We start from the raw sequence: 17,599 nt of genomic DNA on the forward strand, positions 1-17,599 counted from the left end.
AGGGCAGTCTGGGCAGAGCAGCATGCTAAAGCATCACTGGGGCAGGGACTGATGGCCCTGGGTGGACTGGAATGGACCTCTGGGTCCAGGGGCAAGCTAGTGTACAAGGGATGTAACCACTGCATTTAGGGATACAAATCTCACACCTTAAAGATTTCACAGGCCTTCTGTGAGCATGAGCAATGAGGACAATGGTACCAAGTGAGCATCACCTCTAGTGTTAGTCCGAGCAGCAATCACTGTATTGCTGATAGCATACTACCAGGTCCTGAGGCTTACACTGCAATTCTTCCACCTCATTCCATCCCAGAACAGGCAGTGATAATGCTCCTTGCTTTTCATTCTGACCCAGTGGCTCCCAAACACTTCTCACAACACTAGCAGATGTGGTCCATTAGGTAATAAAGCAAAAGCCTTGATGATGAAGGAGGTTGGGACAGACATTTTCCTTTCTCTTTTCCCCCTTCTCAGACTGCTGATGAAGCTCCTCTTTTCCTCCCCAATGTTCCCAGTTTCCCTTGGAGCTCATGACTCAGCTGCCATTCTCACAAACCTGATGTGCAGGTGACACTTCAAGGATGTAATCAGAAAATGTTGTGGGGGGATGAAGGAGCAAGAGATGCTGACACAGGAAAAACATTCTATTTTAAGCAGGCCAAGTGCATGCTTACTCCCAGCCTTCAAATTAGCAGGGCTGCCTGCTCTGTGTGCCATGAATCATCCCAATCTGGCTAGGGGAGTCAGACTTCTTTCCTCAGCCTTTGCAACAGAACACTGAAAAGGGTGCAATGATTTACCCATGGAGGTTTAAGGGAGCTGGGGGGTTTTGCACCTCTTCAGTGTGGAGCTAAGTCAGACCCCTGGCCAGTTAGAAGTGCACAATGGAGGGCAAATAGTTTGCTTCATGGCAGTCATGTCACCATCTAGTATTTGTCCCTTCAGGTCTTTGGGAACCACTTCTAATTCCTAGAAATTAAAATAAAGGATGTTCTTGGAGGAAGGATGGGATATAGGTAACAACCTGGGTTGCTTACTGGCATTGTAAGTATTTGCACGTTCTTGGCAAGGAGTCTGAGCAAAGCAAACCAAATCTGAAGGGAGACAAAATAGGATTATTGCAACAGAGCTTGTTTCGAGGCACCTGGAAGATGTGATTGCTTTTCTTACGGGTAGGAGACCAATGTGAACCAAATGTCACCAAGCCTGAAGCAGAAAGCATTTCAATGACATGCCCCATATCCAGGCACAAATTCCTATGAAGCAGGCATATTACATATTGCACAGCCAGCCCAGCCCTTTGCTTTTTTGAGCCTGAATCAATTAAAACACAAAGCAGGTAAAACTGGGAGGAAAACTCACTGTTTGTTTATCAGACAGAAAGAACATTTATAGTCTTTGGATTATAGCTTGGAGCTGTGAGGGCTTCTGCCACCCAGGCCCTGCTATAATAGCAGCCTACTCTAATAACAGGCTGTTAGAAAACAATGCCACAGAGCGGATGGGCAAAGACGCATCCAGGTCAGCAAGCAGGAGGCAGAGATCCCACAGGCTGATCTTGGCTTTGAAGCTAATGAATGAAATAAATAGAGAGCCAATAGACCATGAAAAGCACAACTTCCAACGGCAGCTGAATTAACTCTCCTCCTGTGAGTCCAGCAAAGCCCATTTGGTGTCACCTGAGTTGCTGTCAAACTGCAAGCAAGATATGAGTAATGGATATCTGTATCCCTTCCCTTAGTGCCAGGAGCACAGGAGAAGATGAACCTCACTGTCATCACAACTCTCATCATTGCAGTTGTTTTGACTAATATTTTAATCAAGACTTACACATAAATCATCAGTGGGCAGCCATGCCATCCCATTCACCCTGTTCTGATTTGTTAAGAGCTGCCCTTCATCTTCCCTCCAAAACTCTTCCGTGTATCTGTTAAGAAATTCACTGGACACATCCCCCTAACAAAAATCATCCAGTGTCTCTGATTTAAGCCATTGTGCAAAACACATCTCTAAATCAGCGTGAAATTTTCTGCACTACCTTTGAGTCATGTTCTAGTCTACACCTTGTTTCACCATGCTCAGCCTATCTCTAGTTTCTGTAAATCAAAGCAACATTCATGGCATCATATTCCTTAGAGGAAGTTTGTCTCCTGAAGCTTTTTCCACTGCCCCAGCATCATCGCTCTTTCTGTCTCTTCAGTTCCATTTCTTCTGTTGCAGATTCAATTAAAGACTCTCTAGAACCCTCATGATCAAGTCAATACAGTGACCAATGGGGGGGGGTTGGGTTAAACTGAGGTTTAAGGTGAGTAGATACATGAGGAACTGATAGGAAGGCAGGCTTTGTTATTAATAAACTGGAGAGGTAGGATTCGTCGCTTCAGTATTTACAGTGTAGGTGGCTACTTTTAAGGTAGATGCCTATTCGCCCACTCCAGTCGTTACAGATCCAGCCAATACAGCCTCATCTTCAAATGTGATGACTGTACTAGGAGATCTCCAGCAGCAATAGAATGAATTAATCAGGGAAATAAGGGGGCAAGATCTCATACCCCACCAAATTGGGTTTATGAACCTGCATGCACAAAATAAGCTCATCTGTATGGTCTGTACAGTCTTTTCTCTCAATTACCCTGCAGCTGTATCTGTTCCAAAAATAACAGCAAGCTCCTTTGCATTTTGTGATTGTGCCACCATAATTAAAACAAACTCCAGTCTCCAAACAGCAGTGGTGGGAGCCCATCAATTTTATGGGAGAGAATGGACAAATGCTGCTTCCAGATTATGATTACTCCAGCCTACCTGGTTTCAAATCTATCTTGGATTCCATTTGGTTGCTGTGGAAACAGCCATGACATCAGACTTGGAAGTCGTGACATCGTTCAGTGAATAATCATATGCTGGGGAAGGCAGCAGGAAAAATGAAGTAAACAAATGTGTTTATCCACAAATGCTCCTACTAGGAGGAACCGGGATCTCCAGTGGTAATTTACCACACGGTGCTAATGTGTTTGTTGTAATATATTTCTTAATTCTTCTTTTTTTTTCCCCTCCTTTTATTTTGGCTGAATATGAAAGTTCATCAGGGCTGGAACAAACAGGGGAAGCATATTGAAATGAGCATTACAGATCTGTCGTGCTCTAGTTTATGGTCTTTTCTCAGCGATACACAGTAAGTAAAACAAGCACTGATTGAGTCAGCTGCCTCCTGGGTGTTCATTTGCTGTAGTGTGAGGAATATTAATGCTAAGTACATCCGCGTGCATCAGGAAAGGCAGGAGGAGGCAAGCAGATTACCCCGGCTTAGGGGTATTATATACGCGTCTGCAACTTCCAAAGACACAGAGAGGAAACAGTTGCATGGGTTTTTGTCTCTTATCTTCTTACAGTCTTACAGATTTTAGAGATGCATTGCCCTGGAGTTTTAATACTCAGAGTTTTCAGGGGGATTGTGATTATGATTATATTTTTTCTTAAATCCTCCTTTTTTACAGGAAAAATAAAAAGGCAAAAAAAAAAAAAGCAAATGCTGAATTTCATCAGGATAAAGAAAAAGCAGATTCCAAGAGAAGAAAGAACAGATGAAAAAGGAAAGTTTGATTAAAATCCCCTCTTGTTCCATGTGTTTGATGTAAATATCTTCACACCTTTCTCTTTTCCTTTGCAACCTCAGCAGAGGGTTCAGCCCATCACTAGGGGATTGAGTTCCAAGCTTACGGCTTTGTAGTTGCTGCTGCTCTTGCTGCTGTTGTCTAAAGGGATTATAAGCCTTTGTAAAGCTTGTGTTAATACCCTGGAGGGGAAAAATGAGTTTCCAAAGAACCTTTTTTTTTGTGTATCTCCTGTCTAAGGTACCCTAGCAAAGGAAAAATTAGGATTTTTGTGGCTTCAAGATTAGGTCATTTAAAGTTCACAAGCAAGGTTTCCAGCCTTTCTGACCTGGTCTCTCCCAATAGCAGAGATAGCCTTTGTCGTTGTGTTGCTGACACCAGGACCTGTTAGGAATAGCAATGCACTGCTCTGTTCAACAGGGAATACACTCAATCTTACACTGGATTTCTAAAAAGCACCTGAAAAGAATGGATTAGGTGCTTAGCTCCCACTACATCTTTGGTAATGTTTGGCTGCTTTATATTCTATACTTTCTCTGTTGGATCCTAGCTCAGGATCCAACTCCACAGCTTCAGACTGACTTTCTGCAGCGTCTCAAACCCTTCCTTTTTTTCCTTGCAGGAGGATTGGTTTTGAGCCGCGTCTCAGCGCTTCCCTTCAGATGCTGTTGGCATTGCAAAGGTGCAGAGCTGCTTGGTATTCAGAGGGTGTTGGTGGTTGTGGGTCATTCGGTATTCCAGCATGAGGAGTGTATTGCTCTGTATTCCAGATGTGTGCCACTGCTCCGTGTCAGGCGGTAGCCAGGGCTGTACAGCTGTGGATTGCTCAGTATTCCTGGGGTGATTCAGGTGCTTAAAGGCTGTCACAGAGCACTTGGGTGCTTGCCAGGATGAGAGTCTTTCAGTATTCACATCTGTCTCTGTAGTAAGGGGTGAGACACGCAGCCATCCATTCGATTCTCTGCCCTACTGGGTTTTGAGAATAGAAATGGAAGAAATGGTCAAAGAGAAAATTATAATGGAGAGGAAAGGAAAAGAGAAGTGAAGAAAAAAAAGGAGATGAAAAACAAGTTCTTCAGAAAATGAGACCATCGAGCCCTTCACATGGGTACTTTGCAGGAGCCATAGTTTAGGTTTCAATTAAAAGGGCAAAGGCAGTGCATTCCATCTTTGCAAGACTGACTCAAGAACCCATCGCAGAGCTATTCAGACATATTCATTATTACACTTTTTGATACTGGTCACTGTAAGGTTATGTAATAAGAGGTTCATCCCCCCACACACAAAGGATTCCTAGAGGAGGTAGAGAAAACGCAATGACCTAAGTAGAGAAATACAGCCCCCTGACCCAGCATCTCACAGCGATCAGCTCCATCCCTTGGGGTGAACCCATCAGGAGGAGTCAGTGGGAGAGGCTGTTCAGACCACCCTTCTCACTGAGAAGGTTTATTGCCAAGAGGAGCGTGGGACTCATTGTTAGACATAGAAGAGACGTTTGGGACTGTGCAAGCTTTGTGAGAATCTGTTTGCAAAACTGACTTAAGGAAATTTGTAGACATTTTGACATGTTGTGTTTGAGGAAAGCACAACTTCCCAGTTGTTCCTCCCTTGAAATTATGACAATTTCATAATACTACTAAAATACAATTATAATAATGATTAACATCAAACTTTGAGTTGCTCATTTTTTTCCTTACAGATTTTCTACTAACAGTTTTGCCTTTTCAGAATAACATTCAGTTTTGGGATGGAGAAAAAAGTATCTGAGTTTTTGGATAGGAGAAAATGTTTCCAACACAGTTATTTCCATAAGACCATCTGCTCCTCTGTTACCAGGTATGATTTTGTAGATTCATATGCCAGCTACTACAGATGACAAGCCAGCACTGTGTGCAGGTACTTTTGAGGATGCCCAGTACAGGTCTGAACAAATGGGCTGGCTATGGAAGTGGGAGAAGAAGTTCTGTTTTGGAAAACTGAAAATGAGAATGGAATCTAATACCTGCTTTAAAGGATGTTATACTGTGATGAGAGTGGAAGTGGTGTGTAGCTAGGACAGGCACCACTTAAAGCTCACTCTGTCTTTAAAAGCTATTAATCTTTCTGTAGTGCGTAACAGTGGGTCAGGGTCAAAACCATATCGCATCATTGATAATATTCTGCATTTTTACACAATTAAGTCTTAGTGATTCTCCAGATTTCTCTTTTGCACATCTGCTCTCTTTTTTCCTTTCTGGGTATGCCTACTGATGTAGAAGGCTTTGCATGTATCTTTCCTTTCCCCATCATCCCTTGGCTTTAAAGCACTAAATCAGAGTTCTCCAGATCTGCTACACCATGAAAATATCTAGTAGATATAATGTTTATTCGTGATTCTTGATTCACTCAACCCACTCTCTAAAGGAATCTCTCCCAACATACCCCGCGGTACTTAGCTATGAAAATCACATTCCCTTCCCTGGGATTTTGTCAGTGCAGGGAACTTCACAGCCTGCTTCCAAATGCTGCACTGCACTTAATGGTATTTTATGACACATTTTTCAAATCAAATTTAAAAGCATAACTAAGTGGAATTAAATTAATGCCATCTGGAAATGTCAGCAGCACCGGAGCTGTGCATGGCTGGCTTAGCTTCTAAACCTCTGGCAGCTTCCTGGGACTTATTTCTGACTTCACGGAAACAGTGAGCATGGTGATGGGATTTTTTTTTAACACTATATCTATGGAAGGGAGTGTGCGGGAATAAATAGATGGCAGCTGAAGTCTTGGAAGAGTTTCCTAGGGAAGATGTCTAAGTTTAGGTGTAGGTATGCTCCTATGTACAAGTGGGGGAAGGAGGGCATAGGAATGGAGAATAAGCATCTGGGTAGGTTTTAGTGTGATGGATGCATATCCAAGAGGTCTGATAATATCCCTGCATTACTCAGTATGACCTTATTGGGTCTGGTTTGGGTTGTTTTTTTCTTTCCCCTCACACCTGCTCATTCTAGAAATGAGCTTACCGCAGTACTGTTTCTGATAATGAAGAGGATGACAATGATAATGATGATTTGGAACGGCAAAACGCTGCATCACTGAACAGAATGCAGTTTGTGCATCTGCATATTTTCGTCTGTGCATAGTCAGGAGAGACTGCTAGTAGCTTTTGAGCTGGAAAACCTTTAATACAACATAATTCCTATAGACTGAGAGAAGGATGTGTGTGCATGTGCTGGTGTGTGCAGGGTCACAGACCTATGCAGGCTAATGCCTTTGGCATCCATAGATGTTTTAAGGCCTATTCTACTAACAGAGCCCACATATATGTTTGATATGGTGTCTTCATAAACACAGTCTCACTTGTGTACATCCAACTTCTTCCTTTTTTTGTTTTCTATGTTTTAAATGCAGCAATTCCAGCTTTTTCTGTAAAGAGAAGATCCCATCATAATTTTAGCTAGAATAGATCCCTATTTCTCCAAGACTATAGAGCACAGGATGGGCTTCACCAGTGCCCAACAGGTTTTTATTCCTCAATGACTTTACGTTTACTCACCCTATACAAAGAAGTGTACTTGAATGGATCGATTTTATCTTTACTTTTCTTCTACCTTTTCCTCTACTTTTTCTATTTCTACTTTTTTACAGGCAATACTTGAGATGTTCCCTCCATAGAAAAGGAAGGAATGTCTACTGGCAATGTCAGAATTGCAGAGACCCAAGCTGTGTCCAAATGAGCTCTGCAACCTAGCAGAAGAACGCAAGTCTCCCCTTGCCCCAAAACATACGAGTTGCCACTGAACTTCATGGAAGGAGGACGAACTGTGTTTCTTCTGGGTTAAAATAACACAGATGCCAACTGCCATTCAGTCCACAGACAACACTAGAGCTTGCCTAAAGGAACCCCTCATGAATCATAAGTAAAACGACTGTTGGTCCTTAGCTTCTGTTCTATGTTGTTTGCTTGCTTTTCACCTTTGTGGCAGATACATTTTGAAACCTTACAGAAAACAGTTTAACCCTTTCTTCATGGGAAATATCATAAACAAACACAATAGCCCACTCACATAAAACACAGCATATTCATAGTGGCAACCTCACCTTAACACCATGGTGACTTGTTGAGATTCCTATACTTGTACAAGTTTTGGTACCTTAAGGTTGCTTTTGTGACACGAACATTTGGAGGTCAGGTAATGCATTTATACAAGTGTATAAAGCACCAAAGATACTGAAGATTCTTTATAAATAATAAAGCTGTCTTGGATTTACTTGGAGATGCAGGAGTACAGGAAGGGTACCAGTGGGGAACCCCAAGCAAACCCTCCCCCCAACCCCCCAAAGAAAAGAACCCCTAAAAGGTCAATGAAAACTCACACAAAGCATAGCTAAGCACAAGAGAGAATGATGAAGCCAGAGGAATTCTGTATGTGAATGAGGGAGCTGAGATTCAAAAGGGGAAAAAGAAGAGTTGGTAAAGCTGCATTGCTTATTCTGTGTGGCCTATGAAATAGTATATTAGAAAGATATTCTTTTTCTGTGTGCTTTGTACAAAGCTCATTTGAACATGGAATTTTATAGGATTTCCAGAGGAACTTGCGGGAGCTGGGATTACCTTAGAATTCCACGATTTTTGAAAATGTTGAAGTAAAATGCCTACACAAATATTCTTTTACAGCCCTTTAGTTTCTCAAAGCTTGGACTCAATCAGTGTGACACCAGGTTGAAGTAACGTTTCATAAGCTGTTAATGCACTGGGATTTACATCAAATAAAGTGCTGAAATTTTGTGTGCTAGGCAGAGTAAGCCTCATTTCCTTAATTTAAGCATCTAGGTGTTCAACATCCAAGTCCGATCTAGTCTTGCCAGGCTTCCTCTACAGACAGCAGAGAGAAATAGGCTCCCCCAGAAGATGTCTCATTTTGTTCTCAAGAACAGGGTCTAATCTGGGTCAGCTGAATTGTCTCTGGAGGTACCCACAGCCCCAGACTACAGAGAGAGATTGGGGTGATTATCTCTGACCTCTCACTGTTAGACTTCTAAAGAGAAGGGAGATGAATGCCAGCCTCCGCAGCTATTACATTGCTGTGGGTTAGGGTGCTTAAAAATGTCTCTCCTTTGCTAGCTTGAAAGACTCCATCTCCCTCACCGAGAGACAATTTCATGCTCTTAAACAAAGTACTAAGGCATGAAAGCACAATTCGAGTCTGTTCTTTCTGCAGGGCTGGTTAAAGAAAAGGGCCATATGATGTGCTTTGGATTGAACTGAGGAGCTGACATTGGTATCTGGGAAATGTTCCAGTAGACTGAGCAAGAGGGCTGTGCTCAGTGCCAGCATAAAGAGATACAATTTTCATGGAGATGCATCCATTTACACCTGGTCTGCATTTGGCATGGGGAGAAGAGAAATTGCCCCTTGATCAGGGCATATTTGACATATTGAGTTATCCCTCTCATGAGTAATGGAGTAAAGATGAGTGCACGTTTGATATGTTATAGTGGCTTCCTATAAATATTAAAGCAAAAGGAAACTTCACAGACTTAGAGGATGGAAAGCACCTGCAATTCATCTACACAGCCCATACTGAGTCTGAGGTGACTGCCAGCAGCAGGCTTCCCCATGGGGTCATTAATAGCTCTCTCTGAGCTTTTCCTGCTTGCTTTTCCAGGGTCTTCATGGCTGGAAGGAAAACTTTGCCTTGCTCAGCCTCAGTTTTCAAGGTAGCTGAGCTCCTGGAGCTCCTTCTGCTGTCCTTAGAGAGGATGCAAAATTGACATTGCTGGAGTTTCAGACTAGACAAACTTGTGTCTGGAAAAGCATTGATATTGACCTTACTGGAAATAGAAAGGGTTGACTAGAGGTCATTCAGTTTGTCCACTTCTCTTTACCACACATGTCAAATAGTATGGTCTGTAAAGAATGATTCCTTAGGCTGTAAAACACCTGAACATGTTGCATCGAATGATTACAAAAAGCAATTAAACTAAACACAAATGCCCTTCCACATGCTATAAATAAGCAAAATGGTGGGGAAGCAAAGTATTGAATGAATACTCCAAGGTTTGGCCTCATTTCTGGGTGGATGTACATGCAAACTGTGACAGAAGCTTCATATTTTTGCTTTGTTTTCAAACACAAGTCTCCATTTTAAAACAGAAACAGTGTTCTAAAGTCTAGTCAATTGGATCAATACACAGAGTCTGAGAGGTGGCAAGCCTCAAAAGAAACTCTGAGTTTCCTGTTATTAATCACTAACTTGCTGGTATAGCACCATGAGAGTCTGGTACACCCCAGTTTCTACTTGTTATGCTTTTCTTGTGTCTTTCTGCTGCAGATTGTAGGGTAATGCATCAAATAATCCCACCAGAGGAAGACCAATCTCAGCAGGGTTTGCTGGTATCATCTGAAGTCATCTTTCTCCTCTTCCTAACTTACTGTCTTGCAGATTTCTTGCTAGACTTTACACTGAAGATTTCTGATGCACCCCTTAAGAAAGGAGCTGTAATTGCTGATCCAGCTGCTAGATGCTCCCCTCAGTACAATCTGGAAGTAGGTAAACAAGCATATGATATTTATCATTAGGACGCTGAGGAACTGAATGGTGCTGTCTGATTCCTCCCTGGAACAGAGCAGAGGGAGCCCCGAGTACCGATGTGCTCCGTTCTCTGCTGGCTCAGCATTTGCTTCCAAGTGCATTTCAAAGTCAGATGCTGGGATTTCTCAAATGTACTTGCTGAAAGGAGTGACTCTGACAGCCACAGGGTTGTTAGCCAAGAGGCTGTTGCTGTAAAACTGGGAAAATGATTCCTTTTGCTAGGAAAGATACTTGCCTCTTGATTTCCCTGGGTGGTTTTGCACTGCTACCTATCCTAAGGCACAGAGTCAACCGAAAGATGCAAAGACCTCACTGAAGAGCTGAGCAAGAAAAGTGAAGTGGTAAGAAGTATAACTTCACCTTGGTGGAGTTAGCTTCAGAATAGTTGCATAGTAGTGGCTCTAATGACATCTACTATTTTGGTGTATTTTATCTGTTTATTTATTGTGTTCCTAAGAAGAGTAGCTTGAAGAAAGGAGAGCTAAGTCAGGCAGGCAACTGCATGTGTCAAGGAGAAATGTGTCAGGTTAGAACACCTCGTCTGACAGAGACAGTTTTGAAAGGCATAAGAGTCTGACCCCCTGCACAGAGATGGGTAATTCATCAGACCTTTCAATACAAATTTAGCAAAGAAAAATATGTCTGAGTCTCCCATGACTTTCTTCTTCAGCTTACATGTGCTTTGTCCAACCTGGATGAGAGCATAAAGGATAAGTGCCAGAGCTTAATTTGGGACCTAAGGATTCCTGAAAGGAAACACCCATAGGGCTCAACATCTGGCTGCCCTAGTCACAGAGCAGGCGAAATGAGAATTACACCACAGGAGAGGTAGAACCTGAGAAAGAAGGGTCTGAAACCTAGCCAAAAATTAGATCCCTGAAAAGGAAGGTATGCACAGCAACCTCATAGGATTTAAATGGTGTATGGAGTACAATACTTAAGTATTTCTACCTGCAGATGTTTAAGAATCCACTGACAATAGAAGACATGTACATCAAAGTTATGGAAAGATGATAACATCTCTAGAGTGACCCTTCTTTGTTTCTTTTTATTGCTTGTAGCTAGTTTTCACTACACTGATGTCAACCAGGAGTTGATACAAAGGAATCTGACTGGTCCTTTCCCTAGTTCTGACCGGCGTGGAACCAAGGGTACTGCTCTTCCACTAGGAACAACATAAGGAGGTAGCTTCCATAATTCATTTGACAGCAGCTTTCCATGATCCATATCACCTCTCAAAAGCGTTCACACCTCACCACAAGTACATATTGTGTGGCTGAGCTGCAGTCAGGGCTCATTACATTTCAAAGACTGGATGTAAGTTCAGTGTGCTCACATTCAGCATGCCCGTGAGCCAAGCCATGCATGGAGAAACCTATTAGAGCTGTAACTCCTGGTTGGATGCAAAGCCACGTGCAGAGCCAATGCGCTGTGCATTCTTTGTAGCATGAATGCTTCTTCCCCCAGCGTAGCATCAATCTTTAAGTCTTGTTTGCACCTCAATAAAATCATAAGTGTTCTTTTATTACTGCCATATGTATTGGCAGACACAAACCTCTATCAGCTGCCATGAGATTATCTGAAAGTGGCTCTTGAAAGCTTGGCAACAACCAGCTGCAAGTCTACCTTTGTCTACACCCAGGACTGGGTATAAAGCTTGAGAAACCCCTATTATTTCTTTACTCCTTTTGCAGACTTTTACCAAGAAGAGTGAAACAAACTCAGTTTCTTCATCACTAATGTGATTTCAGGTTTTAGTATAAGACTCGGATGCAGTGGACAGATTCTTGGCTGCTGAACTCTTTCAGAATTGAAAAAGGAACAGCAAAAATTGCTTTAGGATGCTATTATTTCATCACTGGATTGAAAAGGATGGATTAGCACCCTTTGTTAACATCCTTGTATGTACTCACAACTCTCCCAAGCACTATTTTAAAATCTATTTCAATATTACAAAATAATAAAGTCACATTGACTTTGATGGAGCTTCTGGAAGAGATTTATTTCCAGAATGGCATTCTGATCACTTCCAAAGATAGAGACTGTGATCCCAATTGAAATGGAAGTGACTCCTGAGCTTAAAGACATGTAACATCCCTGATCTAGATGCCCATCAACAGAAAGCTTGTTAACCTGTTTTTAAAAGTACCCAGTAAGAGATAGCTCGTGTCTACCCTTGCTAGTTGATTTACAAGGTAAAGTTACTTCATCTAACACAGATCTTCTTGCTGCTGGAAATTAAACCCAGTACTCATTGTCTTGTACTTTCAGATAATAACTAATCCCCAGCTAAAGTGTTCTTTAGCGTACTAGAAGGTTGTATTATGTCATTTCAGTCTTTTCTGACTAAGTTTTAACTCTTCAACTTTACTCACTGGTTCTGTTTGCTGAAACTTTTCTCCTCCTTGCTGCTCTGAATCTCTCCAATTTGTCCACATTATAAAACAAGATGCCCCAAAGACCTCACACTCCAGCTGCAGCCTCCTCAGTGCCCAGCTAAGCAGAATATATGATCTGCCTGGTGTTACTTTCCAGAGCGAGATTTGCCTCTTCTCACTGTTAATTCACATTCACCTTGCACAGTATTATAACCTTTTGATCCTTTTCCACCGCACTCCCATCAAGGCAGTTATTCTCTGTTTCATGGACATAGCCATGATTTCTTCTCCTTCCTAAGGAGTCATTTGCACCATTGTCCTATTGAATTTCATCTTGTTGATTTCCTACTGCTCCTCCAAGGTATCAGAATCATTTTAAATTCTAATCCTGTCTCCCAAAGTGCTTGCAGTCCCTTCCAGCAAAGTGTCATTTGCAAATTTTATAGATGTGCACCTTAGTACATCATCCACATGGCTAATGAAAACACTGAAGTGTGGGACTCCAGTTCTAATGTCCTTCCAGGGTAAAGGAGAACTATTCATTTGTGACTCCTCAGCCAATTGTGGACCCATTCTCACCTAGCGGAAGTCCTCTAGACCATATTTTCCTAGTTTGCTTATAAGAAAGTAACATGAGATCATATTAAAAGCAAAACACATCACAACTGCTGCATCCTCCTAAACCACTACTGCATGTGGCTCTGTTGAAGAAGAAAATGATATCGATATGACAGGATTTGTTCTTTGCAATCCCATGTTGACTGCAGCTTTTATAGTTTTATTACCCTCCAGGTTCTTACAAATTGATTGTTTAATAATTTATTATTTTTCTGGGTTAAAATAGCTAGTCTATAATCCCCTGGATTCACCTTTCCCCTCTTCAAAAATAGGAATTATGGTTGCCCTTCTCTGGCCCTCTGGCCCCTCCGCGGTATCAGTGAGTAGCTGAGGAACACAGAGACTGCAGTAATGGTTTCCTTGAGAGTTTCATGTTGTTAGTCTGACTCACATACAAGTCATCTATATCCTCTTTAACCCATTAGTCTCCTGTGCTGCAAGATTACTGTGGTTCACAAGATTCCCATTATTTTTTTATGGTCACCTACACATTTTTAAGTCTGTGTTTCTCCATCTACATCCCTTCCAAAGCCTTTAATTTGGATGTTGAACTGCTCCGATTCTCTCCTTGCATATCAGTCATGCATCAAGGCATCTGCACTTGGTTGACACTTTAACTTGTCAAGTCTTTAAAGATATCTTTCTGTGTCTGTGTTGGTCTCTTGCTTTTCTTCCTGTGCTGCTGTAATTTACTACTGTGCCTTTAACATTGTCACCTTTAGCTGTTGTCAACTATCCCGCATCAGTTCCCTGGTGTGAAGTGCATTGCTCAGTTTCCTGCATTTGCTCCACTCTATTTTTTCCTGCTTTTCTGCCTTCACTTTGAACTCTGACTCCAATAGGTTTGTGCTCACCATTTTCACAGAGGTTTATTTCCACCTTCCAACTCTGACCAAGTACTTCAGGACTACATCAAACAGTCATTTGTAGAAGATACAGTGCTGGAGTGTTCATTCAGGATTGTTTGTAAGTCAGCCTCTTCCCATATTATTCCTACCAACCATTATTCCCTATCAGGCCTTCAGGAACTGATTTTAATTGGATATGCCATAAAAATTAGAACTTGCGTAATTAAGTCCTTCAAGTCTGGCAGGTGAATAATTCAGCTCTCCCATGTTTTCACCCATCTGTGATATTTTACTTCATCTCTGTCTGCACTAGTATATATCGTAGGTTGCTATTCCCTATAGGCAGCCATTAGTTTACAGAGGTTTCTTAAGAATCACACAAACCACATTAAGGAGAAAAGCACCAAATAATGGTTGCAAGCACCAACACACTGTCATATGGCTAACCACTCTGGGGTCTCTTAAAACCTTTTGTTACTACATCTCCATTAATACATAGAGAGAAATAAGAGCAATAATAAAAGAGAAAAAGAGTAATATTATAAATTCAATGGAAAGAGCCTGTTAGAGTCAGGTCAGGGACCCATGCACCAACCCTTACACTTAAAGTGCATTGATGGCAGGAGTTTCCCCCCACTACAGGTTTGGGAGCACAGAAAGTGTCCTTTAACTTTCTGCACACAAAATCCAAGCCCTCTTTGGGTTATCTCTTATCTCTCAGAAAGACCTTTCCCCACCTTGTCAGCACAGGATGATCCACATGCCTGTTTTCCTAGAAGGTAAAACACACTCAAAGAAAACATTTTGAAGCTTCCTTACCCTGTTCTTTGTGCCAAAGAATGAAGTTTGCATCCAAATAACTCAATTTGCCAAGACAGACCAATTTCTTATTGCTGCTGGTAAACTGATGTCTTCCCCAAACAACCAAGCTGCAAGACAGGAAGAACATCCTCTCTTTAAACCATAAATCATTCCTTCAATTGGTGATCAGATGTTGTGTGAGAGACCCGGCAGGTGCCAGTTCATCACTGTGTAATTGGATGCAGCTTGCTCTGATACATCCCTGCCCCTCATCTCTGCAAGGTGTTGGAGAATCAATGCAGGCCTCAAGTATGACTTATAGTAGCAAAGGGGAAAAAGAAACAGGAGAATGCAGAAGTTTATCTTCCTCCAGAGCAGTGTCTGGGTGACAGCTGAGGCAGCCCGAGTTGAAAGGCATCTCAGACATGCATTAGGATGGTTATCTGACATCAGAGAAACTCCTAGTCACTGGCTGTCCTACCTCATCACTGTCAGTGGTTAGAAGGAAATGGGTATACATGGGATTTCCACTACATGGACTAGAAAAACGAATGAAACTTGTGTGACGTGCACTCTTATCTCTATCTCTTGATCCAGTATCTCCTCTAGCTCATATCCTTGATCTTTTCTTTGCTTTCTCTTTTCCTTTATCACTCACATAAGGTGTAGGTACACCATCATGAATATTCAGAAAACCATGGTTTGGTGTAGTCACTCTGTAAAATTGCTAGAATTAGATGAAATGTGCATTCCTTCAGGATAAGTATTTAGGCCTTGGATATTTTGGTTTCCTCTATCAGTCATCTAACTCCAATTTAGGCGACTAACTCCTATTTTAATCAGCAAAAGTTAGATACTTAAATATCTTTGAAGAGCTGGTCCCCAGTGTCTTCCATCTACAGGATCCAATCACCAATTCATCAGGCCTTGGATCCAATCAGCAGTGATTGATTTAATTATGTCAATATTCCTTTCCACTCCTCCATAATTTCCTGTCCCTGCCCTTTATGACTTGGAGGAAGCAACCCATTATGATAATTCAGTATTCCTACTGCAGAAAACTATGCTGAGAATGAAAAGCAATGTTCTACACAGACCCAAGAAGCATCCATAGTGCAGCATCAGTGTCCAGGCTGCTATTTAGATTAAATTGTTTATCTATAATGCAATGCCACAGTTTAAGAAATTAAATTAGTTCAATTATCCTATTTAAGGAGATAACTCTCCTGTTGCCACCACTCCCATAATTTTCTGCATTTCCATCTCTGAAATTATCCATTTCTAGACTTTTTTTCTCACCCGTATGTATCTGAAAAAAAAAATATCCTTCAAGGTATAATTAACTTTTTCATTCAGAATCCTAATTTCCTCTCTCAGACATTTTCTGCAGTGTTTAAACTATTTATTATGCAAATTTAGAGAAGTCAAAATATGAATTATGTAAAAATCTATGCACTGGAATTCTCAGCTAATCACTGCATCTCTATGTCTTGCAGTTCAAGGTAACCAAAGTGCACAGAGGGGAGAGTACAAGAGTCCAGCATTCAGCATAGGAAGCTTTTTCCTCATGTTAAAGACATCCTTTCCCCCAGATGACATCATTTTATGTCATCTTTTCAATGATTCTTTACAATTCTGAGTTTGGGGCAATTTCTCATTGCCCAGCACTGTGCCTACCTTCACGTTGTGCTTCCTTCATCTCTTCTACAGCTCTCAATAAACTCCAATTGGACATGTGAAAACTTGCAATGACTTCTTATGACTGCTGTATGTGCTCACTCTTGGTGTTAGATTTTCCTCTTTTACCTGATCTTGCTTCACTTGCTTATTCTCTTCTCTTGCATTTATTGGGTTTTATGTTGTGATCTTAGCATTGTAATTTTGAGTGTGTTGTGTATGTCTTGTGCTTATCAAAAGCATTTGTCTTTACATGTAATTTAGGCTTTTGCATCATCATCAAGGGTACTGTTGTTATTGTGATGAAAGCTACATGGGGCTCCAAACCTAGACTAAGGCCTTAAAGACATCAAAGGAAAAAGGTATTTGCAGTCCCAAGGATTTCTCAATCTCTGCTTAATCTTTCTGCTAATTAATAGCACATCAGTGGCTATCTATCTGTCCTGTCAGCAGGAAGATGTTCAAAAGCCCCTCTAGCTTTTCAGTGGCATATTTTCTTGCGTATCTATTTTAACCAAAGTGCAATTATATTGCTCGGAGAAACCTTTTCTCCATGAATGGGTGCAATGTGGAGAAAATGACAGGAAAAATTATGCTTTTATTTATGTTTTGCATATGGGATTTTTATGATTCATTAGCACAAGAAGTGGACAAGGGATGTGGGGTTACGTCCAATGAGACAACTGTTAAACAAGTGAATTGATAGAACTGAATCTTCTAATTGTATAAGGCTACAACACCTCATTGAAATCTGTTCTGTTGGGTTGACAGCTGGAGTTGGGTTTTCTAATACACAAAGAGTTTTCAAAGGGATTTCTTCAAGCAAATGGAACTTACTTCCCCTAAATTTAGCAGCCAAAAGGTCAGGTTTTCAGGCTAGTCTACCAAATTCAGTCATCCCACACTAAATACTTATCAAAATAGGTGGGATAAAATGTCATCTTGGAAGTTTCCTGTATGTTGCCTTTATGTAAAAACAGCCTGGACTATATATGATCATAGACTAGACATCTTGAACAGCTTTTGTTGACCAAGGGTAATAGTTGGAGAGGAAGAGAAATACTATCCTGATTCAAGGGGAAAATTCCTTTTCT

At 41.4% G+C, this 17,599-nt stretch overlaps 1 long non-coding RNA gene across 1 annotated transcript in view; it reads left to right on the forward strand.

Moving 5' to 3' along the window:
• The first annotated feature begins 2,876 nt into the window (after window positions 1–2,876).
• LOC133211734 (uncharacterized) overlaps window positions 2,877–17,599 on the forward strand; it is a 30,482-nt gene continuing 15,759 nt past the window's right edge. The window contains exons 1-2 of the long non-coding RNA XR_009725275.1: window positions 2,877–2,981; window positions 5,308–5,444. This is a non-coding gene — a long non-coding RNA (uncharacterized LOC133211734). The remainder of the gene's footprint in view (window positions 2,982–5,307; window positions 5,445–17,599) is intronic.

Source organism: Neopsephotus bourkii, unplaced genomic scaffold, assembly GCF_033783945.1.
Source record: "Neopsephotus bourkii isolate Nb327-2 ecotype Australia unplaced genomic scaffold, CSIRO-AGI_Nbou_v1 NB_659, whole genome shotgun sequence".
NCBI classification, from domain to species: Eukaryota; Metazoa; Chordata; class Aves; order Psittaciformes; family Psittacidae; genus Neopsephotus; species Neopsephotus bourkii.